This window comes from Schistocerca nitens, chromosome 2 (genome assembly GCF_023898315.1).
Source record: "Schistocerca nitens isolate TAMUIC-IGC-003100 chromosome 2, iqSchNite1.1, whole genome shotgun sequence".
Classification (NCBI taxonomy): Eukaryota; Metazoa; Arthropoda; class Insecta; order Orthoptera; family Acrididae; genus Schistocerca; species Schistocerca nitens.
The window spans coordinates 702,409,121-702,437,010 of NC_064615.1; the positions used below are offsets into that span (position 1 = coordinate 702,409,121).

Sequence of the window (27,890 nt, forward strand, 5' to 3'; positions counted from 1 at the left end):
TCGTAGCAACTGGTAAGAGTTCCTCCCCAGGGACAACCCGGGGGTAGGGGATTAGTGTTTATCGTACCGTTGATAACATCATTAAGAGTCGGAGCGCAAGCTCGGAGTAGGGAAGGACAGGGAAGGAAATCGCCCGTGCTCTTTCAAAGGGACCGTCCCGGCATTTGCCTTAATCGACTTAAGAAAATCGCGGAAAACCTGAATCACGATGGCCGGATGCGGATTTGAACCGTCGTCCTACGAATACGAGTCCAATGTGCTAACCACTGCTCCACCTTTGCTCGGTAGGGACGACCCGGGTACCGCTGCGAACGTGCTCCTGCCCCGCTCACATCGTCCCATAGATATTAGCTAGAGGCGACTTCCCTGTAACGTTGTTCCATATTTACAAATAAAGCTTTCTGGCTAATGTGTAGCTTCATATAGTCATTTGTCTCTACTGTAACACCTGCCAACAAATTCTGTATGTCGACGGTTCAAAATGGCTCTGCGCACTATGGGACTTAACTTCCGAGGTCATCAGTCCCATAGAACTTAGAACTACGTAAACCTAACTAAACTAAGGACGTCACACACATCCATGCCCGAGGCAGGATTAGAATGTGCGACCATAGCGGTCGCGCGGTTCCAGACTGTAGTGCCTAGAACGGCTCGGCCACCCTGGCCGGCTGTATGTCGACGGAGTAAGTGGAATGAGCGTTTGGGCTATATTATTTCAAAATGTATAATGGTACATACAAATGTCAAAACAAACGCGAATCTAAGGATAGCACGAAATAGAAACACTTTATTACAAATGTGAATTGCTTAGTCTGAAGCAAATACAAGGATTGACATTGTAATAATGAGTCATAATATTATGAAGTCAGTCATGAAAGGAAGAAAAACTAAACGATGACATCCTTTACAACGAACAACTTTATAATAAACTTCAACATTATAATAAAATTCGGATTCAGTGGAACGAAAAACGAGTCCAAAGTCGCAAATTTTACTTTTTTATTCACTCGATGACTAGTTTCGGGCCGAGACCCATTTTCAAATTGTATCTGTATGCCCTGTAATTGTTCGGTGCACATTTTTGACATGGTTTTCACATCTTCGGGATTGCCATTTTCGACTATGTTATGATGATTTGAAACTGGGTCTCGCCCGGAAACTAGTCATCGAGAGAAAAAAGTAACATTTGCAATTCTGTCCTGGTTTTTCGTTCTACTGATTAACAGAAGTTGATTACCCACAGCTACTCCAGCATGCTGGAAGTTCGTAAAATTCGAATTATTGTGTAGATGGCTCAAGAGGTACACAACACTGCGAGAGACTACCCTCACACAGGCACGACTGCTTGCTAGGCGCTTCTGTTCCGAGCAGCAGCCTCAAGTCGCTGTTTAAGGAGTCATACGTACAGCCAAACGAGAGTCTGCGTAATTACTTTGAGTCTTAGTGGCTATATCATAGACAGCCAAGAGACGGCTAAGTTATTTAGATATCACTGAATTAGTTATAGCACATCAAGTGCCACGCATCAAATTGTTACCAAAGTTAAATTTTGTTACATACTCTTAAAAAATGTTATTAGATATTTCGTATCGTGTTGACGTAGTTCTGTTCTAGTGCCGCCCTCTCAATCAAGTGTATGATGTGATAGCACTAGCGTGCAATCTGTCATCCATTTCATCGAACCATAGTAGGAATTAACTTTTTTCTTACCGTAGATGTTTGGGCTGAATCAATAGTACCATTCAGTTGCAACATCCCAACACGAGTAAAGAGTGGTCTAACCTTACAGGTCCTGCTGGCAGTAGCAGAAATTGATAATGCATACATAGAAAGTGTATGAGAAACAAGTACACCTGAATCTCATTACATCAAGTAGAAAAATATATTTTTCCACTTACGTACGTGACACACGATCAACACCTTCAGTAGCTTCGTCTACGTGCGCCCTCTTCCGGATGCATACCCACCTGCAACAGAAAAGAAAACAGAATTAGTTAGAGAACTGACACCACTAGAACGAGGCGGTTTTTAATAGTTCAGATGTTTTGAAACCAGGAAAACGAATGAAGGAATTCCATCTGTTTTATGTAGACAGATAGGTTGTCCGATGATTCACCTGCATAAACGAGAGTTCTATAATACAATATCACCCCTGTTTGTAATTGAATTGTGCAGAAATCTACTTGTTACAACAGTCGAACATCACATTTATAGTCGCAGTGTTGTCTCAGAAAACATTCGCAAACGACCAGCAGTAATAATGAAGACTAAGGGACAGTTTGCAAGAGATGGAACACAAATATTGTCCAACATCAAGAACTCTGAAGTTACTCAACACGTTACTGAAGTAAATAACTGCAAATTTTACTCTTTATACTTTTACGAGACACGTCTTACTTAAATTGGCTAATTTTATGCACTGATGCTTCAGCAGCATGGCCATCAAAACACTTGCGGAGTATGAGGAGGTATGTTTATTGAACTGGACAAAGAAGCCTTTTCTCACCAGCAATATTACACGCGTAGGACACTTCCAACGCTTAGTGCCAACATTATTAGAATGGTAGGAAATGTTACATTCTCCGTTTTAAGGAACGGCCAACGAATACTTACTTTTATATTGCTATAAAGAATTTACACCGTACAGAAAAATCTTAAGCTTACGGCAACCCTTTAAAGTGACAACCGCCAGTTGATATGAATTCCTCGCAACATAATCCGTTGAGAGACTTGACCTCTAGATTAGAAGCTTTTGCCTTCATTGCTTGCACACCTTGCTTACAGTCCTGCAGTAACTGCTGCGTCGCCAGTATTCTCCACATTGTAATTCTTACACAGGCAAGTTGACAGAAGCTTACTGATGAATCTTCGCCTAAGAGATCCAACAGCATCTTCCCCAATTCTACTGTACGAGCAGTTCTTCGTCGAGAACCTAGGCGAACTCGCCGACATACGGAACATCCGAATTTCTTTTAGGCTCTACCCACGGCCACATTTTTTTTTCCAATTACCATGATGCCTGTTGCCAATCTATTGCTTTCAAATTTAGCGGAGTGTCCTCGCACTTCATACCGCTTGTACAATATTAATTTCCGACCATTGATTCCTAACATCAAAATGCTCAGTATAGAATACTGTACCCTTTGTGCAATTTTCATCCAATGTGCTTGGGACATACTGTATTAACAATATTTTTGATGGTATAAATACATATGAAGTGTCAATATAATTAAAGTAACTGCAAGATAATCTTAAGACATAGCTAAAATGACGAAATAGAACAAATACCGATGTTTCTTCCATGTTGCTGCGACATGTCATGGTAGCAGACACAGAACCATTTTAATGAGCTTTTTTATTTTTTTTATCTGTGAATGTTTGGCAATGGCAGTGCTTAGGATGGGCGAGTCGGAAAGGCCCTCCAACATCAACAGTGCCTGTCCTACTACTGTCAGAGGTTGGGTGTCATTTAACAGAATCCGTTTGACAAGGAAACTAAACTTAGGGGAGGAATTGATGATATACAAATAGATATACAGGGTGTTACAAAAAGGTACGGCCAAACTTTCAGGAAACATTCCTCACACACAAAGATAGAAAATATGTTATGTGGACATGTGTCCGGGAACGTTTACTTTCTATGTTAGAGCTCATTTTATTACTTCTCTTCAAATCACATTAATGATGGAATCGAAACACACAGCAACAGAACGTACCAGCGTGACTTCGAACACTTTGTTATAGGAAATGTTCAAAATGTCCTCCGTTAGCGAGGATACATGCATCCACCCTCCGTCGAATGGAATCCCTGATGCGCTGATGCAGCCCTGGAGAATGGCGTATTGTATCACAGCCGTCCACAATACGAGCACAAAGAGTCTTTACATTTGGTACCGGGGTTGCGTAGACAAGAGCTTTCAAATGCCCCCATAAATGAAAGTCAAGAGGGTTGAGGTCAGGAGAGCGTGGAGGCCATGGAATTAGTCCGCCTCTACCAATCCATCGGTCACCGAATCTGTTGTTGAGAAGCGTACAAACACTTCGACTACTGTAGAGCAATTAGTCGCATGTCAACACAAGCACCGAAGTCAACATTACCTTCCTTCAATTGGGCCAACTGGCGGTGAATCGAGGAAGTACAGTACATACTGATGAAACTAAAATGAGCTCTAACATGGAAATTAAGCGTTTCCGGACACATGTCCACATAACATCTTTTCTTTATTTGTGTGTGAGGAATGTTTCCTGAAAGTTTGGCCGTACCTTTTTGTAACACCCTGTATATTTCTAGGAAAAGGGTTAACAACTAAAATTACTAGTTTATTGGAACGAAGAAATAAATACCTCTGATCATATCTTTGTGAAAGAAGGAAAATCTCCTATTTGCCTTCTAAAACTGCAGCATGCAAATTTGCACTGGTTGCTGACAAAATGCGATTGTCTACTCAACTTGTGATATGTTATAAACTCTCAGTATTTTGGTTAGACGTCCACATGACACACTTAAAATATTCGTCCCATTGTTGCCGACACAAGTGGTTACTGATTTTCTGATACATCCACTTTGGTGCTCAGTCCCGTAAACGTAATGCTACAAGGATACATTGTTACGTTCTCACTACAAGCATATTTATCATCCACCCCGAGATTGCTAATTTTCGCCTGCCGGAGTGGCCGAGCGGTTCTAGGCGCTTCAGTCTGGAACCGCGCGACCGCTACGGTCGCAGGTTCGAATCCTGCCTCTGGCGTGGATGTGTGTGATGTCCTTAGGTTAGTTAGGTTCTAAGGGACTGATGACCTCAGATATAAAGTCCCATAGCGCTCAGAGCCATTTGTTGTTTTTGCTAATTTTCTGTAGTGACACTTGCCTCATACAGACAAAACATCGACGTTATAATGAATACTTACGATAACATACTTACACACACATATTGCGGAGCTTCACAGATGTATGTTTCTCTTCCGTCTGCAGGCTGCAATATTCGCCGGAATGTTTTCCATAACGAAGTTATCCGTCGTTTTTCCTGTGAGTAGTTATTCACACAGCAAAGCTTGTTCGCTACATTTTGTAATAATGTAAGTAAAAAGTGTTTAGAAATAATGCTTACGAAAGAGTAAAATGCCGCCAGCAGGTTAGGAACCCCACGGCACGGCGTTTACTCGGTGGAAAGCATAGCGAGCGGGCGGCGCCAGCTTCCGGTGTCAACGTGAAGAGGGGAGCTCATGCAGCAGGCTCTGACCTCACGATCCACAAATCACTCACCAAGAGCGCATAATAGGGTCGCCTCTACAGACCTCACACCGTACTAACACGACGAAGAGCTTTAATAGCTCGTCAGCTTCATTAAGTCCTACTCAGTAGATCCTCTGTGGGTCCGCTACGTGCAGCAGCAACGTGACAGGTACAATTTATGGGAGGGGAGGGGAGACAGCTAGCACAGCAGCAGAGCTCCCCCCCCCCCCTCCCCCCGTAAATCCACACTTAGTCTCACTTCCTCATCATTTCCAACGTCAAACACCTCCTCACCTACTCATTTTATCTGTCCCCTTTTCTTACTTCTTCTCCCCCTCTTCCAACCGCCCCCTCCTCTCTCTCTCGCTCGTTCTCTATTTATGGTCTGTACTCCGCCTTCCGAAGTTTGTATTGGTCATGTACCCTAACGTTGGTTTTCCGATGTAGCTACCGACTCACTTCGCTCCAAATACAGTCTTTCATTAACGTTTTCTGAAGTGTATAAGGATGTTACTCACGGTTTTGTTCTGTAGACGGCTCCTTTGCGTTTGGCAGTCCTTGATACTACGTCTTCCCTTATCGGTTCTGCTTCCGAAGGTAGCAATATTCGTCTAGAGCCACAAGGCACTTCTGTCGAAGTTTATTTAGCAGCCCATCATGCCCACTTGCTGTGCACTCCATTACCTTACCTTTATCTTTCTTTATGTGTATAATACAGCCATTAGTTAGCATAATACCAGTTCATTAAGCACCTGACTCAGTCCCTACACTTAGGCGACTACTGTACTGTCTGCAAAACATATCATGTAACTTTCTGTCCATGACAAACAACTCGCACACCCCTCACTGCCGCATATATAGAGAAATTGCAGCAACTCTGCCCAAATTTTTCTTGATTTTGTTCTCTTCTATCATTCCGACAGTACTGACTGTAGCGGTCTCATCATGCAGCACTGATGATAACTGCATTGTTAGCTGAAATCTAGATCTGCAATGAAAAAGATAATTGATATTACGACCGCTGCTTGCCCTTTTTCTGTCCTGAACTACTGGAGTCTGTTTCGCATAAACATGATATTTATACGACATTTCCAGAAACGGAAACATTTTACTCCATTACATATTACCAAACGCCTTCTCCAAACATGCTAATGTAATGTACACCGCTGAGAGAGAAACGCAATGGACACTGCCTACCGCTAAATCAAATGCTGCCTTGCGCCGTTGCAGGAATGGTAGATGACGCGGGAAGGAAAGTACAGGGTGTATATAATTAAAATTTCGGCACTCGGAAGGGCCCCAATCAGAAATGAGTGGCCGTGTGACAGTGAAATTTTGTGGAAACATTCGTTAGGACATGAGGAAGAGGAACAACGAACAAACCATGGAAAAAAAACACATTTTAATTTCCACAAGAGGGGATAAAATTTGTTAATTGCGCGTCACTGTGACGACCATCTCCACCCACGATAGCCTGAAACTGCATTAGAGGTAGCGTTTCGCAATTTTTGCACCACTTTTCGACCGTTGCTCGTGCGCTGCTTGTAGGTCGCACACTGCGTCCATGATTCTGAGCCAGGGCAACACTACCTTATTTTAATTAAACTGTGCAACAATTGGCTGCCGGCCTCTTCTAGGAGCAATTCCCATACGGCCAGTTAATTTCAACCCCGATGTGCTCCTTTAAGGCGTCGACACACGCGAGGAGAAACAGCACTGCTGCTCTTTTTGATAAAACAGCGCCGCTGAGCTTGCCCAGACCCACGTTGACTGTCTGGAACTGCAATGCACACTTTGTGCTTGTGTTTCAAACATAACGGCTCTATACCAGTAGCGGCGCCCAACGGGAAGTCATGAAACTAACATTACTAACGACGCAAATCCTGCAGCGGACAGTTTGAACATCATTCCTACAAAGTTGGGTGCCCAAACTGTAAGTAGTTTTCCGTCTACACCGGCTGACGTAGCAAAAGTTTAATTTTAACCACTCTGTAGTTAAACTACAACAGAGACAAATGGGACAAATGAGTAATCATTCCAGCAGCGATACGGGACGCAAAAGCGAACAGCCAGTGACATAAGCGGCTTGAACAAAGCGCAGGTTATTACTATGGCCCGACGCCTGTGAACGAGCACCTCGAAAACAGCGAAACTGCTCGCCTGTTATTGCGAACAGCTGTGATAAGTGGTTGAAGGATGGTGAAACCGCGATTAGGCGACAATTTGTCGCGCGTACACGTCTCACCAAAGAACGTGGAAGTCGGTGGCTTATCCGCTATGGAAAGTAGGCGAGACAACGATCTGTTACTGACCTGACGAGAGAGTACAGCTTCAGTGTGGCACGTTTTGAGGACACTATTCAACGCACACGACCCCTACATGTGCCCATGTTAACCCATCAACCTTAATTATCACTGCAGTGGGCACAGTATTATCAAGGTTGGTCTGTGGATCAATGGAAACGTGTCACCTGGTCAGATGGATGTCGTTTCCTACTACACCAGCTTCATGGTCGAGTCTGGGTACGCCATATCAAGGCGAACGACTCTCGAAACATGCGGCGAGCCACGGACAGAGGTTGGCGGGGCGAGGGCTATGCTATGGGGGTCATTCACCTGGGCTTCTGTGCGACCTGTCGACGTGTGGTAGTACCCGAGGGCACAATGACTGCTGTGGACAACGTGAATGTTACTGATCAACACGGACAATGGAAATCAGCGTTTGGCGTCATTGGCGCCTTGGTGCAGGTCTTATTACATTCGACGCCACATTGGGCGACCTGAGCGCCGGATGAGGATGAAATGACGATGAAGACAGCTCAAAACCCAGTCCCTGAGCGGAGAAAATCCCCGACCCTGCCGGGAATCGAACCCGGGCCCGTAGGACGGCAATCCGTCACGCTGAACGCTCAGCTATTGGGGCGGACAACACGGACAATAAAAAATCTTTTTCATAACAGATGAATGCGGATTTTCTCCAAGGACTCGATGTCAGTTTTGAAAAGTTTCCAGCAGGATAAGTGCCTTTGTCACAAGGCCAGAACCGCAGTTTGACGTAAATAATAGTGAACCCGTGTTGAAGTCTTAGCACCAAATTCGCCTGATTCGAAACTGATGGAACACATTTGGGACCTTGTTTGGCTCCAGCTCCTCGTCCACAAACTGCGGACCATCTTCACGGGAGTTGTGTGGCGTATGCGTAGACGCCTGGTGCTACATACCTCTGGATTCCTGCTAAGGGCTTTTCAAACCCATGTAACGCAGAATTGCCGCTGCACTGCGTTCGAAATCCGAACCAACACGTTATTAAACAGGTGATCATAATATTTCGGCTCTTCAGTGCACGTTTTTCTATTTTTCCTAAATCTGCCTTTTGTTATCAACAACAGTGCCGAAATTGCTTTAGTTTTACGGGTTCTTTTAAAACCAAATTAGTCCACTCCTAATGCACTTCCAATTTTCCCTTGCAGAAATTACTTTGTGGACCACTAAACAAAGATCTGAGGAAAAGACTTGCCAAATGTTACATCTGGAGCGTTGCACTATATGGTGCAGAGACCTGGAAATTGAGGAAGGAAGATGAAAGAAGATTGGAGGCACTAGAGATGTGGATATGGAGAAGAATGGAAAAAGTGAAATGAGAAGACCGAGTAAGAAATGAAGAAGTATTAAGAAGAGTTGTAGAAGAAAGAAACATGCTGGAAGTCATTAGAAAGAGAAAACGGAACTGGATTGGACATTGTTTGAGGAGGGGCTATTTATTGGAGGAAGGAATAGAAGGAATGGTGGAGGGAAAAACGGGAAGAGGAAAAAGAAGATATCAAATTCTGGACAATATCAAATGAGACAAATATTCAGAAATGAAAAGCATGGCTATGGGCAGACAAAAGTGGAAGAGGCTTAACCCATGACAAGACCTGCCGTGAGGCAGAATACCATACTACTACTACTACTATTCTTCGAAGGAGTACTGTTGGTATTTGTGATTCACGTAATAGTAGACTGCCTTTAGTAGAATTACCCGAAAATGACAACTGAATACGAGGCTGGAAACACGGCCTGGAGGCCGGCAGTAGCAGCGAAACAGCTGCAGTGTGCTCTCAATTAGGCCTACTATGATGAATGGAGCGCTGCGCATCGCAGCAGCGAGAGTCTGGCTTGAACCCGTAGCTAGGGGTGTAGCCGTAGCCGTTGACGGACAGGATCTGCCTCTTAATCACGTGATATACTTGTGGATGTGTAATACAACGATCGCCGCACTATATGCCTGACGATGAAGATATATGTTGTGACTTTTCAGGATTTCCCGACGGATCTGTTTGAAAACGCACTTCTTTGGTTTGGTGCATGATCATATTGTGCAAATCCCACAATATTTCGTCGGTACAGCTGCTCGACATCTTGAAGATGGTGGTACTTGCTGTCGTCACTGCTATCTACGGTTTTCCGCCGGATCGTTTTGACCAAATTCCACAATGACAACAGCAACTACCACCACCTGAAGATGTCAAACAGTTGAACAGACGAACTATTGTGGGATTTGCACAATATTATCCGAAGGCAAATCAGAGAAGTGTATCTGCAAGATATATATTGTTAATGTTGATTACAGTTAGTTTAAAACAATAAATGTTGTTGCTCCGACATAAAATAATAAAAAATATTGATTAATGGTATTTATTCCAAAGTGATGCGTGCAACTGACGACGATCCTAGTGTCAGCGTATCAGAAGTAACTCCAGTAAATGATCCTTGCCACACGACGGTCTGGTGAGTGTTACATGGTAACCTACCTAGCCATGCCATTTTCAAGCGAGTGCAGGCACAGTCAGTTGCTGACTACACTTCTGCTGTTGAACTATTTGATGATATGTCAGCTCCTGTTTCATTGTAACTGAACTGTTCATCTACGACATCACGCTGACGATATCCATTTTACTTGAACAGTGGTCATGAACAAATAGTTTCAGTCAATCGCCGGCATTGTTCATGGCATGTATCAGGGTCCCATGTTCTACCATTCAGGCACAACAAATGGCTCTGAGCACTATGGGACTTAACTTCTAAGGTCATCAGTCCCCTAGAACTTAGAACTACTTAAACCTAACTAACCTAAGGACATCACACACATCCATGCCCGAGGCAGGATTCGAAACTACGACCGTAGCGGTAGCGCGGTTCCAGACTGAAGCGCCTAGAACCGCTCGGCTACACCGGCCGGCTTCAGGCACAACGGAAGACCTCAGAATGCTTTCTTAGAGGAAACACTTCCTCGAGTGCTCGAATATACGTCTTTAGCAGAGCGTGTTAATGAAGCTGCTTGTGTTTTCATTATTATTTCCCAACGGTTTATAAATAACAGAGCCAGTGGTAGAGGGAGAGGAAGAGGTGGAACAACTTTGAGGCACCCATATTTTACGGGCCTGAACCAAATACCTAACTTTTGGCGCTGTTTGAAAAGTCTCGTGTGTAAACGCTGATGTAAGATAACAGTGAGTCTTCATGCCTATATTTTGGAAGTCTAAGATATACTCAGTACTCTAAAGATACATCAGCACATTCCATATTAAATGCGACGATGGTCTGATGTATGTATCAATGCTAACGAAGGACTCGCCATATGTGTTTTGTACGACTAATGCGCTGTTAATCGTTTCAGATAGCGAAAATTGAATATTTCTGAATACATGCCCACGTAACGTATTTTCTTTGGGAATGTGGGAGAAAAGTGTCAAGAAAGTTTAATTGTACCCTTCTATTACACCTAGTTTATGTATGAATTTCTCTCTCTCTCTTTCTCTCTCTCATCATCATCATCATGATGATCATTACCACCACCATCAACATCTACATCCATTCCAAAACACTGTGGACTTCCCACCATACGACGTATTATTCTTCCCAATTTATGAGCCAAAGAACGATGACAGAATGACTGCTTATGCCTCTACGCACGCTACAAGACGCATTCAGAAAGAACCGAGCTGTAGGCTGCAAAATTAAGACCGGTGAAGGGATTGTAATGCCATTGCATACGGAAGGAGATGTGGTCCATGTAAGAGCGCTAAGGCGCTGGACTCTCCGCTAGAGGAAAAGAGGTGGACACCCACGTGATGACAGAGGGGGCGCGACCACATGAGGACCGTTCACTACATTCTGTCGTACTGAAAAAGTATGTAAAGTACACCAGTGGCAAAAAAACAGTCAATACCGTCACTGCGCGATAGCTATGGAAATGTTACCGATGATGGTGCCACTAAATACAGTTTTCCGTAATTCCTTCACCAAAGAAAACGAAGTAAATATTCCAGAATTCGAAACCAGAACAGCTGTTAGCATGAGTGACGTAAAGGTATATATCTTAGGTGTTGCGAAACAACTCAAATCGCCTAAGAAAGGCAAGTCTTCCGGTCCAGATGGTATACCAATCAGGTTCCTTTCAGAGTATGCAGGCACAATAGCGCCTTTCTTAGCAATCATAGACAACCGCTCACTTGACGAAAGGTCTGTTTCTAAAGACTGGAAAGTAGCACAGGTCACACGAATATCCAAGAAAGGAAATAGGAGTAACCCATTGAATTACAGACCCATATCACTGACCTCAATTTGCAGTAGGATTCTGCAGCTTATACTGTACTCGAACATTATGAATCACCTTGAAGAAAATGACTTATTGATACATAACTAACACAGATTGAGAAAAATATCGTTCCTGTGCAACGCAGCTAGCTCTTTATTCCCATGAAGTAATGAGTGCTGTCGACAAGGGATCTCAGATCGTTTCCATATGCCTAGACTTCCAGAAGGCTTTTGATACCGTTCCTCACAGGCGACTATTAATCAAATTGCGTTCATATGGAGTATCGTCTCAGTTGTGTGATTGGATCTGGGATTTCCTCTTAGAGACGTCACCGTTCGTAGTGATAGACGGCAAATCATCGAGTAGAACAGAAGTGATATCTGGCGTTCCGCAAGATAGTGTCATAGGCCCTCTGCTGTTCCTGATTTACGTAAATGATCAAGGTGATAATCTGGGCAGCCCTCTTAGATTGTTTGCAGATGGCGCTGTAATTTACCGTCTAGTTAAATCATCAGACGATCAATTCCAATTACAAAATGATCTAGAGAGAATTTCTGTATGGTGCGAAAACTGACAATTAGCACTAAACAAAGAAAAGTGCGAGGTCATCCACATGGGTACTAAAAGAAATCCGATAAATTTTGGGTATACAATAAATCGCACAAGTCTAAGGGCTGTTAATTCGACTAAATACCTAGCAGTTACAATTACGAGCAACTTAAATTGGGAAAGACCACATAGATAATATTGTGGGGAAGGCGAAACAAAGACTGCGCTTTGTTGGCAGAACACTTAAAAGATGCGACAAATCCACTAAAGAGACAGCCTACATTACACTTGTCCATCCTCTACTGGAATATTGCTGCGCGGTGTGGGATCCTTACCAGGTAGGATTGATGGAGGACATCGAAGAAGTGCAAAGGAGGGCAGCTCGTTTCGTGTTATCGCGCAATAGGGGTGAGAGTGTCACTGATATGATACGCGAGTTGGGGTGGCAGTCACTGAAACAAAGGCGGCCTTCTTTGCGGCGAGATCAATTTACGAAATTTCAATCACCAACTTTCTCTTCCGAATGCGAAAATATTTTGTTGACACCCACCTACGTAGGGAGGGATGGTCATCATAATGAAATAAGAGAAATCAGAGCTCGAACGGAAAGATTTAGGTGTTCCTTTTTCCCACGCGCCATTCGACAGTGGAATGATAGAGAAGTAGTATGAAAATGGTTCGATGAACCCTCTGACAGGCACTTAAGTGTGAATTGCAGAGTAACCATGTAGATGTAGGTGTAGATGTAGAAGGTGTAACGGAAGCTTCAAAAGAAGAACAAAAAGGTATAATGCCTTTCCCGAGTGCGAAAGAAGAGCGAGAACCGGAAATCCATCAAAGAATGACAAGTGTACAGGGAATTCTGCATGACCATTGCAAGAGTCAAGGATTGGCATAAGCGGTTCAGGGAATGAAGGATGTGTCGGTCGACGACGCACGATCTGGAACGTCAGACCTCGTTACCGATACCATTGTTCATCAGGCGGACAGCCTCCTTATTGAAGCCCGGCGAGTTATGGTGGCACCCATTGCCCCAGATGTCGGACTGAGCGTTGAATTGCGACGGACAAGCAGTGCTCCTCGTACATTTGTGCCATTTTTCGATAAATTTCCGTTCCCCGCACTCCTTCTGCAGTCTTATTTTGAAGCCTCCATTTCCATTTCACCGTTTTCAGCAGTACTGAGCGCAGTGGACGGTGTCGACGCGTGCGCTATCTCGTTCTGTGATCATGTGAGCCGGCCGGGGTGGCCGAGCGGTTCTAGGCGCTACAGTCTGGAACCGCGCGACCGCTACGTCGCAGGTACGACTCCTGCCTCGGGCATGGATGTGTGTGTGTGATGTCCTTAGGTTGGTTAGGTTTAAGTAGTTCTAAGTTCTAGGGAACTGATGACCTCAGAAGTTAAGTCGCATAGTGCTCAGAGTCATTTGAACCATTTTTTTTTTTTTTTTTTGATCATGTGAGTGTGCATCCGTGTCCCCCTAGTGGCGTGTTGGGAACTTCGGCACTCCTATAGGGAGCACACCTGCTTCCATATGCAATGACATTACGATACCTTCTGCGGTTTTTTGCAGCCTTCGTCTCGTTTCCTTTTGAATGCACCTGGTAATCTAAGTTTGGCACCACCAGAGCAACGCATAGGGTGCTGTTGTACTCGAATATTCATCACTTAATATTCGTTCTTGTAACTTCGGAAATAAAGTTTGGCGGTATGGTTGACATCAATTGTCAAGTGTCTGCCATTCATGTTCATCACCATATCCGTACCGCTCTTCTGCAAGCCAAACAGATTTAGAAATGAGATTTTCACTCTGCAGCGGAGTGTGCGCTGATATGAAACTTCCTGGCAGATTAAAACTGTGTGTCCGACCGAGACTCGAACTCGGGTCTCGGTCGGGCACACAGTTTTAATCTGCCAGGAAGTTTCATATCAGCGCACACTCCGCTGCAGAGTGAAAATCTCATTCTCGAAACATCCCCCAGGCTGTGGCTAAGCCATGTCTCCGCAGTATCCTTTGTTTCAGGAGTGCTAGTTCTGCAAGGTTCGCAGGAGAGCACCGAGCGAGGTGGCGCAGTGGTTAGCACACTGGACTCGCATTCGGGAGGACGACGGTTCAATCCCGTCTCCAGCCATCCTGATTTAGGTTTTCCGTGATTTCCCTAAATCGTTTCAGGCAAATGCCGGGATGGTTCCTTTGAAAGGGCACGGCCGATTTCCTTCCCAATCCTTCCCTAACCCGAGATTGCGCTCCTTCTCTAATGACCTCGTTGTCGACGGGACGTTAAACACTAACCACCACCACCAACCACGCAGGAGAGCTTCTGTAAAGTTTGGAGGGTAGGAGACGAGATACTGGCAGAAGTAAAGCTGTGAGCACCGGGTGTGAGTCGTGCTTCGGTAGCTCAGTTGGTAGAGTACTTGCCCGCGAAAGGCAAAGGTCCCGAGTTCGAGTCTCGGTCGGGCACACAGTTTTAATCTGCCAGGAAGTTTCATATCAGCGCACACTCCGCTGTAGAGTGAAAATCTCATTCTGGAAACACCCCCCAGGCTGTGGCTAAGCCATGTCTCCGCAGTATCCTTTCTTTCAAGAGTGCTAGTTCTGCAAGGTTCGCAGGAGAGCTTCTGTAAAGTTTGGAAGGTAGGAGACGAGATACTGGCAGAAGTAGGCAAACGTCCCGAGTTCGAGTCTCGGTCGGGCACACAGTTTTAATCTGCCAGGAAGTTTCAAACAGATTTAGTTTCATGGTTGCAGTGCTCGCAAGATACAGCTGGAAGTGAACTCTCCTCTTTAGCAGTGGATAGCTTTATTAACCTAGCGAGCACAGAAAGTGCTATATCTTCACCTGGATCACAAAACGTGAGAAACCCTTAAGGGTTTGCAGCCGCTGATGTCATAAAAACTGTAAGAAGAGTTATGTTTAAGTTCGACGGCAACTATTTGCAGCAACTTTTTAAATAGAGAACAGGTGCCAACATGAATAACTTAGAAGCAGATATCCTTGGTGTGCCGAAGCACCTTAAATCGCTCAATAAAGACAAGGCCTCCAGTCCAGACATAATACTGTTTAACTTCATTTCAGAGTACGTTGATACAACAGAACTACAACTAGAAATCATGTACAACTGCTCGCTCGACCAACTTTCTGTTGAGAAAACAAAAATATTTTGTTGGCGCCCACCTGACGTAATGAGATCGTCATTGTAATGAAATAACAGAAATTAGAGCTCGGACGGAATGATACGAGTGTTAGTTTTCCGCGCACTCTGTTCGAGAGCGGTACGGTAGAGATTTAGCTTAAAGGTGGTTCAATAAACGCTGTGCCACGCTGTGTGAATTGTAGAGTAGTGTTAGATGCAGATGTGGATGTAGATGGTTTCTGTGCCACCTCTAGCAGAACGAGAAGAACTTAAGATTGAAACTACTGTTTTCCACGAGACCCACTGTAATGCATATATGCATTCTCTTCACGTGTTTAAGCCAAGTATTATGCTCATTTAGGCGATCGCGAATGTTCAGTAGCAGCCAGGCTACATGTACATTTAACAATTAAGCGTCAGCAAGAGCATTAGTGATGAAATCATAGGAGGCAATGTTGTGCAGCCTTAGTAGGGACAAGATCCGACTTTTTTTGGAGTAATATATATATATATATATATATATATATATATATATATATATATATATATATACAGGGTGGTCGGAAAATGTCTGAAACGCTCGCAGGGGTGTTGCAGGGTAGGTTGCACCGTGACATAAATGTTAAGAAAAAATTCGATAAGTTGCACCGTTCCCGAGTTATTAAGCACTGAATTTAGCCAATCGGGGCGTCGCGTGCTCACATTCAAGCGGCATGCCAGGGGCGGTGTTACCTAACGAGTGCTTTCTTTGGTTAGCAGAAACTTGAATTCGCGCTAGCAACGACCTTATTGGCTAACTTCAATGCTAAATAGCTCGGAAACGGCGCAACGTATCCCATTTTTTGTTAACATTTATGTCTCATTACAATCTGCCCTACAACATCACGACAAGCGTTTCAGACATTTTCTGGACCGAGAAAAGTGTCCTTATTGGCTGAGAGAGAAAGGCGGGGTGGTCTCTCTTGTCCTTCGGGAAAACAGGGCGAGTCAGTCGCGAGGAGCCACTCAAAACTCACGGTCGAGTAACCGGGGCGGGTCTAAAAGAACGGTCACGAATGCATATTTCAGATGTTAAATAAGATATAAAGTGAAGTTACTAGTTATAAGAACGCCACGTGTCGTGGGCAGCGTCTATCATTATGTAAAGTCAGAAAACTGTGTTAATGTTCGTAAAGGGTCGAATATAACGGCGTAGTTCAGAGACTCCATATTGCAAATACTGATTCTGTGACGTGTGTGACAAAGCAATTTCTGTATTAAAACAAGTATAATTCAAAATTTGTTGTTGACAATTAACAACTGGCATCCCTAAGCACTCCAGTTCAGCAGGTTTGCCACCTACATGGAACCTGGCGACTGAGCGCTACAACTGTGCGACGAGGGACTTACCGAAGCAGCAAGACACCAGGTTAGTGATACCGCCCAGAGAAGCACTTCCTTCTCGCTACAATGCCAATGAGGATGTTGTACCGCAGACGATATTGACGCAGCCGACATCGGAATTGGTTCAAATGGCTCTGAGCACTATGGGACTTAACATCTGTGGTAATCAGTCCCCTAGAACTACTTAAACCTAACTAACCTAAGGACATCACACACATTCATGCCCGAGGCAGGATTCGAACCTGCGACCGTAGCGGTCACGCGGTTCCAAACTGAAGCGCTTAGAACCGCACGGCCACACCGGCCGGCCATCGGAATTGTATCGCCCACTGGAGTTCTCTACCGGAGCCGGTGCGGTTGTTTGCGAACCGGCGCCAGAGGGATTACGTGTTGGCGTCAGTCCCCCCCGCGTGTTGTCCGTGGAGCCACGCCGTCTGATGGCAGTCACGGCAGGACGTGCCGCGGAGCGCAAACAACGCCACCTGCGCACGGCGGCGCAGCACCGCCCCGCCTCTCGGGTGACATGCATTGTCTGCAGCACGCGTGACACCCAGCACGCGCGCTGCGCTGCTCAGCCGCCGCCGCTGCTGCTGCTTCCTCTTCCTCAGTTTCAACTCTACTCACTTTACTCTCTCCAGTCACCAATACCTCGCTGCGTTCGCTCGCCGTGATCAAGGTTCCAGTGGCTGTTATAACGAGTCGATTCTTCTCCTTGTATGAAACCGTAAACTCACCGGATAATATATCAGTCACCTCAAGATCGACCACGTTGCTTTGAAGCACTGCAGATGGCGTCACTCATGTGACTCTCCGCTACTGACATAAGTCGTGACAGTGAAGTGGTTTGTTTGTGATAGTGGGTTATATGAATCAGCGCAGTTAGATGGGTCGACGTCGAGACGTGACAGATTGACAGAAAGGAGCCATCGCAAGACTCCCAGGGAGATTAAAACTGTGTTCCGGATCGGTAAAGGTAAGGTTTGCTAATGATTTTTTCTACGTGGGGGAACACAGACAAGTAGAAATTTTTGAAAGAAATTTCCACCATTTGACTGTTAATTGCTCATTTATTGTACACAATTATGATTTCGGATTTGTAGCCATTCCCAAGTGCAAGCTGAAATGTTAAAATATGTCTGACCTGTCACATCTCACAGACAGGTCCGACACATTTTAACATTTCAGCATGCACTTGGGAATGGCTACAAAGCCGAATCGTGGTTGTGTACAATAAATGAACAATTAATAGTCAAAGGGCGGAAATTTCTTTTTAAAAAAAGCGTTCCAAGTTCTGACCCTGGTTCGGCGCACAGTTTTAATCTGCCAGGGAGTTTCAAATCTGCGCACACTCCGCTGCAGAGTGAAAATTCATTTAGGGGCCATGGTGTTTCGTACGTGATATTGACGACACTGTGAATGGAGTTGCCCGATTTTTTATTATGTCAACACGGCCTGTCCAACGTGTCTATAAGGAATGATGTACGCCTCACATCAATGGAATATGGCGTAAATGAATATAATAATAATAGTACACTAAGGTAACAGACGCCTTGGGATACCTCCAAATATCTTGTTGGGCCTCTTTTTCAAAAAAATGGATCAAATGGCTCTGAGCACTATAGGACTTAACATCTGAGGTCATCAGTCCCCTAGACTTACAAGGGAACCTCCCCATCGCACCCGCCTCAGATTTAGTTATAAGTTGGCACAGTGGATAGGCCTTGAAAAACTGAACACAGATCAATCGAGAAAACAGGAAGAAGTTGTGTGGAACTATGAAAAAAATAAGCAAAATATACAAACTTAGTAGTCCATGCGCAAGATAAGCAACTTCTAGGATATTGTGAGCTCAGGAGCGCCGTGGTCCCGTGGTTAGCGTGAGCAGCTGCAGAACGAGAGGTCCTTGGTTCAAGTCTTCCCTCGAGTGAAAAATTTTAATTTTTTATTTTCAGACAATTATTATCTGTCCGTCCGTCCGTCCGATGCGAGGTAACTGCGCCGTAGTATGGGGAAGCTACACCTAAACAAACATCGAAACACACAACGTCAGTCGACTACAGCGCGCGGAAGAGAGAGTATTCTTGCTAACGAGGCTCCCTGGCTGGCAGTCGACTGTTCGCTACTTTGGACGAGAGTGCATTGAATACGTGAGATGTATTCCGTGGACAATATGAATCCAGTAAATATAGCTCGCGACTTCAATAACAAGGTCAATGAACTGCAAGTTTGCGGTGCGGTCGCAAAACACAGACACTAAACTTATTACAGTGAACAGAGACGTCAATGAACGAACGGACAGATAATAATTGTCTGAAAATAAAAAATTAAATTTTTCACTCGAGAGAAGACTTGAACCAAGGACCTCTCATTCTGCAGCTGCTCACGCTAACCACGGGACCACGGCGTTCCTGAGCTCACAATGTCCTAGAAGTTACCTATCTTGCGCGTGGACTACTAAGTTTGTATATTTTGCTTATTTTTTTCATAGTTCCACACAACTTCTTCCTGTTTTCTCGATTGATCTGTGTTCAGTTTTTCAAGGCCTATCCACTGAGCCAACTTATAACTAAATCTGAGGGGGGTGCGATGGGGAGGTTCCCTTGTTAGAACTACTTAAACCTAACTAACCTAAGGACAGCACACACATCCATTCCCGAGGCAGGATTCGAACCTGCGACCGTAGCAGCAGCGCGGTTCCGGACTGAAGTGCCTAGAACCGCCCGGCCACAACGGCCGGCGCCTCTTTTTCCCTGCAGCTGCTCGACGTGGCATGGACTGAACAAGACGTTGGAGTCCCATGCAGATATATTCAGCCATGCTCCTCTACAGACGTCCGTAGTTGCGGAGTTGTTGCTGGTGCAGGGTTTTGTGCGTTTAATGGGATCCATGTCGGGCGATCTGGATGTCTAAACCATTCGCTCGAATTATCCAAAATGTTCTTCTCACAAATCGCGAACAACTGTGGCCCGGTGGCATGGCGCATGGTCATTTATAAAAATTCCAATTAGTCCGTGAATGGCTGCAGATGGTCTCCAAGCAGCCGAACATAATCATTTCCGGTCAATGATCTGCTCAGTTGGATCAGAGGACCCAGTCCATTCCATGTAAACACAGCCCACAACGTTATTGAGCAACCACCAGCTTGCATAGTCCTTTGTTGACAACTTGGGTTCATGGCTTCTTGTAGTCTGCATCACGCTCGAACCCTTCCCTCAGCTCTTACCAACTGAAATCGGGACTCATCTCACCAGATCACGGTTTCCCAGTCGTGTAGGGTCCAACCGATATGGTTACGAGCCCAGGAGAGGCGCTGCAGGCGATGTCGTGCTGTTAAATAGTTCAAATGGCTCCGAGCACTATGGGACTTAACATCTGTGGTCATCAGTCCCCTATAACTTAGAACTACTTAAACCTAACTAACCTAAGGACATCACACACATCCATGCCCGAGGCAGGATTCGAACCTGCGACCGTAGCAGTCTCGCGGTTCCGGACTGAGCGCCTAGAACCGCTAGACCACCGCGGCCGGCTGTCGTGCTGTTAGCAAAGGCACTCGTGTCGGTCGTCTGCTGCCATAGCCCATTAAAGCCAAATTTCGCCACACTCTGCTAACGCATAAGTCGTGCGTCCCACATTGATTTCTGCGGTTGTTTCACGCAGTGTTGCTTGTCTCTCAGCACTGACACCTGTATGAAAACGCCGCTGCTCTCGATCGTTAAGTGAAGGCTGTCAGCCGGTGCCTGGTCCGGGGTGAGAGGTAAAACCTGAAAAGTTGGTATTCTCAGCACACTCTTGACATTGTGCATTTCGGGATATTGAATTTCCTAACGATTTCTGAAATGGAATGTCCCATTCGCCTAGCTCCAACAAATTGGAAATTTGTGGTAAGTTCTGAGGGACCAAACTGTTGAGGCCATCGGTCCCTAGGCTTACACACTACTTAATCTAAAACTAACTTATGCTAAGGACAACACACACACCCATGCCCAAGGAAGGACTCGAACCTCCGACGGGAGGAGCCGCGCGAACCGTAGCAAGGCGCCTTAGCTCCAACAACCATTCCAAGTTCAATGTCTCTTAATTTCCGTCGTGGGGCTATAACGACGTCTGAGACCTGAGTAAAAATGACAGCTCTACTAATGCACTGCCCTTTTATACCTTGTGTAGGCGATACTACCGCCATATTGATGTGCATATCATTGTACCATGACTTTTGTCGCCTCAGTGTAGTGTCGTATGGCTCAGTAGCCTGGTGTAAGTCTTTTAATCGGACTCCACTTCGATGACTTGCGTGTCCGTGAGCCAATGGCCCCTGGTGTCCAAAGGCGGTCACCCATCCATCTACTAACAGGGCCGAACGTTGCTTAACTTCGGTAATCGGGCGAGAATCGGTGTATCTAACTATAAACAGTGGTAGTAAAAAGATACTGACAGAAATGGACCGGTGACGAGTAGTCACACTTTGTCAGTGACAGTTGGTCTCAAAATCGACAGGAATTGCTGCTGTCCGTGGATCAGGTCCATCTCAACCAGTTTCCGAGCGAACATTCGCCATGGAGCTGGAAAATCCCATTACACGCAGCAGCATATAAAGCTGCAGTCTTCAGTGTGCCAAAAAAGGCATGAACAGGACAGTAGCTGACTAGAAGGGTGGCGTGTGGTCCGACGACTTGTGATTCCGCCTCTTTTCAAATGATGCAAGGTGTAGAGTGCACTGTGACAATGAGGCGTTTAATACAGAAGATGTGGAGGGCCTAGTTGAGGCTGGAGGTGGTTCTGTGGTGTTTTGGAGCAGTTTCTCTTACCATACATTGAGCTATACCGTAAACATAAACTGTCATGCACATTTCACCATTTTCAGTGTCCAGGTACAGTATTTTCTTCTGCGTCTTCATAATGAGTATGCTCTGGACGCTCCCTTCTTTCACGATTACAACAGCTGTGTTCACAGAGCTGCATCCATACATCCTTGCTTTGACCAACACTAACGCACCGTAAAGCACTTCGATTGGACCACTAAATCACATATCGATCTCGTAGAAAATGTCAAGAACTGATTGCAGCAGCAGATGAAAGATAGTTAATTAGTTCTGTCAAAAGCCTGAATAACCACCTTTTACAGCTAGGACCACTACGAGTCATGTAGGAAGAGAGTCAGTGAGGTTCTGCCGGCCGGAGTGGCCGAGCGGTTCTAGGCGCTGCAGTCTGGAACCACGCGACCGCTACGGTCGCAGGTTCGAATCCTGCCTCGGGCGTGGATGTGTGTGATGTCCTTAAGTTAGTTAGGTTTAAGTAGTTCTAAGTTCTAGGTGACTGATGACCTCAGAAGTTAAGTCCCATAGTGTTCAGAGCCATTTGAACCATTTTTTCAGTGAGGTTCTGGAAGCGACCAACAAGAATGCGAATTCATGCCGTCTCCAGTGCCCTGGCCAGCTGCGCTAGGTTTCTCGGTTGAGGATGGAAGCCTGTGAACAGTCCGATCGAGGTGATCCCACAGATTTTGGACTGGGTTTAAATTCTGGGAGTTTGGTGACCAGGGGAGTACGGTAAACTCGTCCTGGTGCCCTTAGAAACACGCACGTACACTACGAACTGTATGACACATTGCACTGTGCTGCTGGTAGATTCCATCATGCCGAGTAAAAACTGCATTTACAAGTGGACATAGTCCCCAAAGGATAGATGTAAACTTGTATTAATACACTGTGCCTTCCAGAATACCGTCACCATCCTGGGAAGGACACGAACACATTCTCCAGACCGTAACTCTCGCTCCTCCGGCCTGGAACCTTCCGACTCATATTACAGGGTGTTTTGTTTCAGACGTTCCACGTCGTTCTAGCCAACAGCCATCTATCAGATGGGGCATAAAACTACTTTCATGTGAAATGGGCATCTGCAGTTCTCAATGGACGTCCAGTTGTGGTACTGGCGTGCAAATTTCAGCCTTCGTTGCCGATGAACAGCAATCAGAATGGGTGAATGAACCAGGCGCGTGCTACGGAGGCCAATTGGTCCATCTGGGAGATCAGTTGCTCAAAGTTGCACGTCTGCTCGTCCGTAGACATCTCCGTAGCTGTCGTTCACCTCTGTCATCTATGGCCCGTGGTGCACCACAGTTGCCTCAGTGCCGGTGTTGGATAGTACCATTTGGCTACAAAAATGGTTCAAATGGCTCTGAGCACTATGGGACTTAACTGCTGTGCTCAACAGTCCCCTAGAACTTAGAACTACTTAAACCTAACTAATCTAAGGACATCACACATATCCATGCCCGAGGCAGGATTAGAACCTGCGACCGTAGTGGTCACGCGGTTCCAGACTGAAGCGCCTAGAACCACACGGCCACAGCGGCCGGGCCTTTTGCTACGCACGATATATACTTTAACCACGGCCGCATGCGAACAGTTCACAGACTTAACCGTTTCGGTAATGCTTCCACACTCGGCCTGAAACGTAATGATCATGACCTTTTGGACGACAGATAAATCGGCCCGTTTCTGCATTACGATAACGACAGGTCTGTTTACCGCGTCCAGTCGAGACGCTTTATAAAGCCCCCGCTGCTAGTGCTGCCACCTGCAGTCTGTGAGCGGTTGCTGCACGTCGACGTCGAACATTGGCGGTAGTCACATTAATGTGACTGGATAATGTAGTTAGTTACATGTTCCTTATATGTTTGAACAATTATTTCATCGAAATGATGGGGAATAATATGTATATGCGATTAGTGTTACCAATAATGAATATTTTTAATGCTAATCCTGCGAAAACACATAGAAACTAGGTTTTTTACAGACTGCCTGAAGTACGTAAAAATAGGAGCTGACTAAAAGAAATGATTAAAACTTGCTTTGCTCCCTATCAGACATTCTACTTTGTAGGGAAAATGGTAAGAAAATTTTAATCGTGCATATTTAACTCATTTCTGAGCCACTGACAGAAGTCTATATTTTACAAATGATAGAGCACAGCAAACAGTCTTCCTGTTTTGGAGGTTTTATTAGGCAAATCTAGATTTCGGCTAGTGCCTAGTCATTGTCAGTGCTAAAAAATACAAGAACTAAGTGGTCAGGCGATATTATAAAAAGTTACAACTCGTGGCATAACCTATGTGGGTTATACATTAGATTACACACCACTGTTTCATAGTGCCAATGCATATCAGTCTTCTGTAGTTCGGGCGTTGATAATGGCTAGGCACTAGCCGAAATCTACACTTTCCGAATAAAACCTGCAAAAGAGTACGACTGACTGTTGTGCTCTATCGTTTGCAAATCATATCACAGGCGCTGAGTGCAGCCACGTTCCTAATGGAAGGTAACCTGAGACATCCATACCAAGGCAATTCGGTAGTTCTAAGGGATCTGATCATCAATTAGTGAGGTCAGCTGGATACAGCATACGGAAGAAAGCCGAGAGCATCCCTTTTGGCGTCAATTGCTCCATTATCAAGGCTAGAGACGGTATTAGGCGACAAGGGTGGTTTCTCCTCGGGGTGACTAATTCTTTGCCCCTTGTGCTCAAGAACATTCGCTGTTGGTGTCCACGTTGCCCAGACATGTCGCAACACATGCGACTTCGTCACGAGACGTAAATACACCACAGTCGGTGAAGGGAACATTAATTGGCAGATCCGGATCACCTTTCTCCGCTCTTTGGCTTGGGGAGTAGTAATGACAGAGCTCGGCAGTACCCTAGTGACCAGCGAGAGAAGACCAATTGTCGCACCAGCGGTATCTGCCCAAAGTGCTGCTGCTGTCTGTGTGTGCTCGTTAAAGATATTCGCACTTTCTATCTCTGCATCGTTGCTGACAACGGCATCTCGAAGGCACGCAGACGTAATAAGTGAATTTTTTGTGTGAAGACTCTTAAAGCTTTTTAAATAAAACAGACATTATTAACAGTGTGCAACTTTATTCTCCGTGTATACACATTTCCAGCCCTCCGCCGCTAGAGGGCTCTGAACTGTACCGTGTAACATGGCGGTGTGTAACACAACTATGTCGGTGCTTGCAAAACAGCTTGTTGTTTAGTGTGTCGAATTTGAATAGTATGTCCACACATGTAGCACCCTTCCCTTCAGCGTGACAATGTCAGATCACATACGAGAGCTCCGACATCTGCAACAATCAGACGCCTTGGGTTCACCGTAACCGATCAACCACCGACTTGGCTCCATCTGATTTTCATCCCTTTCGAAAACTTGAAGAACTCCTTCGAGGGCTTCACTTTGATAGTGATGAAGCGGTGCAAGCAGAGGTGAGGTTGTAGCTCCGTCAACAAAATCAAACATTCTACAGTGACGGGACAACAAACTAGTGTCTCTTTAGGAGAAATGTGTTCGTCGCCAGGATACGTTGAGAAATAAACCTGTAGACAGGAAGAATAAAGATGTAGAATGTTAATAACGTTTATTTTATTTAAAAAGCTTTAAGAGTTTTCATAGAAAAAATTCTGAGGCATGGCTTTTCACCACATCCTCATATATGCGTCTACCGAAAAGCGCCTACCTCGTAAATTTTTGTTGCCTAACTGCAACATGGCAGCAACAAAGTGTCACTAGAACGCAAAAGAAAGAACTTTGCGATTTTGTGCCAACGTGAGCCTGTTAATTCGGATGGTCCAGATTTCTGTATTAGAGCAGAATGACATGTTCGAAACCGGTGCGAAAAACGGTGATGGTTCTGCTGTGTCGTTGCAAAAGTCAAAGCTGTTTTGGATACTGGGGGAGTGATCGGAGAACAGATTTTGATTTAGTTAACGTACCCTTTACTCATCTATCCCATTGTCGTGCAAACCAAGGCTAAGGGTTGCAGCAGGCTTCCATAAATTAGATACTAAATTAGGCATAAAATTAAGCATGATTAGTTGGTAAAATCAGGTGTCATAAACAATTCAGCTGTCTGTGTAACAAATTTGACATCATTTGTTCAGACATGAAAAAGAAATGCATCCAGGCGCTCCAAACAACAACATTTGCCTTCGAAAAACTTAACTAGCGTCACAGCTCCCCAATTTCATGGCTCGCTCTCTGCATTGGAAATTTTTGATAATAGTCAAAGGAACATAAAGCTTTTTATCAGAAAAATGAACCACTGGTTTAACGTTCGCGTTTCTATAGCATTTCTCAGGATGTCAACAATTTGTTTTCTATGCAACCAAGGGATTTATAACCGACTTACTTGTTTTGCGAATTCCCAGAACCTGCCAAAATGTTAAACATTTAAACTTTTCGGTCAGTTAGTGCTGTGGCAATACGAGGTGTGGCTAGAAAAAAACCGGACTAGTACTGGTGAAACAATAAAACGAATGAAATAAGGCTGAAAGTCGCGTGGCCTGTCACGTGACTCTCGCTCCGCCTACTGCTCGAGTTTCATCTGCCTCCTGCACTCAGTCTGCCCGTGGCGTCTGTTTTAAGTAGTTGACGTTTTGTCTGTGCGTCGGAAAATGTTGAGTGTACAGAAAGAACAGCGTGTTAACATCAAATTTTGTTTCAAACTAGGAAAATCTGCAAGTGAAACGTTTGTAATGTTACAACAAGTGTACGGCGATGATTGTTTATCGCGAACACAAGTGTTTGAGTGGTTTAAACGATTTAAAGATGGCCGCGAAGACACCAGTGATGACACTCGCACTGGCAGACCATTGTCAGCAAAAACTGATGCAAACATTGAAAAAATCGGTAAACTTGTTCGACAAGATCGCCGTTTAACAATCAGAGCAGTGTCTGAGTTAACAGAAGTTGACAAGGAAAGTGTTAGGCAGATTCTTCATGAAAGTTTCAACATGAACAAAGTGTGTTCAAAAATGGTTCCAAAGTGTCTCACAATTGAACAGAAGGAACGCCGAAGAATGATTTGTTCTGACATCCTGGAAAACATTAGAAGTGATCACCTTCTTACAAAATGTTATTACTTGCGATGAATCGTGGTTTTTTACTTACGATCCCGAAACTAAACGCCAATCGATGCATTGGAAAACTCCTGGTTCTCCACGACAAAAAAAAGCACGAATGTCAAAATCGAAATTCAAGGCAATGATGATTGTTTTTTTTTTTTGACATCAAAGGAATTGTGCACATCGATTGGGTACCAGAGGGACAAACAGTGAATCAGCATTACTACATTAGTGTCCTGGCTACCCTACGTGAGCGAATACGGAGAAAACGGAACGATTTGTGGAGAAAAAAGTCATGGATCCTTCACCAAGACAATGCCCCAGCTCACAGTGCGTTGTCAGTGAAGACGTTTTTGGCAAAACACAACATTCCCATCTTAGATCATCCACCCTACTCACCTGATTTGGCCCCCTGTGACTTTTTTCTTTTCCCTAAAGACAAGTCAGCTTTGAAAGGAACTAGATTTGAGACTGTTGAAGCAGTAAAAGAAAAAGCGACGGAAGTAATGTATGGACTTACCGAAAATGATCTGCAGCATTGCTATGAACAGTGGAAAATTCGTATGGAGCGGTGTAGAGACCGAGGAGGAGAGTACATTGAAGGAGATAACATGAAATTGTAAATAATTGTAAATAAATGTTTTTTCCAGCATCAGTCCGGTTTTTTTTCTAGCCGCACCTCGTAGATCGATTGGCTTTTGTCTCAATCCCGAGCACTGCCATCTTGGTGCTAATAATATATATCTGCAATGTCGTTGAAAGTTTCTTCTTGTCCGTATCCCGTGGTCGTGCGGTAGCGTTCTCGCTTCCCACGCCCGGGTTCCCGGGTTCGATTCCCGGCGGGGTCAGGGATTTTCTCTGCCTCGTGTTGACTGGGTGTTGTGTGTCGTCCTTAGGTTAGTTAGGTTTAAGTAGTTCTAGGGTCTAGGGGACTGATGACCATAGATGTTAAGTCCCATAGTGTTCAGAGCCATTTGAACCAAAGTTTCTTCTTGCTAATCAACGAATAGTTATTTAAATAAACATGGATTTTTTAATATACCACTCATAAATCGGATTAAAAAGTATAAAGTAATTTCTCGTAGCCCCATACAGACTCTTAGCTTCA

At 44.8% G+C, this 27,890-nt stretch overlaps 2 protein-coding genes across 2 annotated transcripts in view; both read right to left on the bottom strand.

The window, feature by feature from the left end:
• The window catches only part of LOC126235272 (uncharacterized), a 383,181-nt gene extending 381,245 nt beyond the window's left edge, over positions 1–1,936 (bottom strand). Inside the window, exon 1 of the mRNA XM_049944000.1 lies at positions 1,899–1,936. The gene's annotated coding sequence lies outside the window, so the exon portion shown is untranslated. The remainder of the gene's footprint in view (positions 1–1,898) is intronic.
• The window catches only part of LOC126236860 (SH2 domain-containing protein 4B-like), a 612,474-nt gene that overhangs the window by 489,358 nt on the left and 95,226 nt on the right, over positions 1–27,890 (bottom strand). The gene's annotated exons all lie outside the window — the stretch shown is intronic.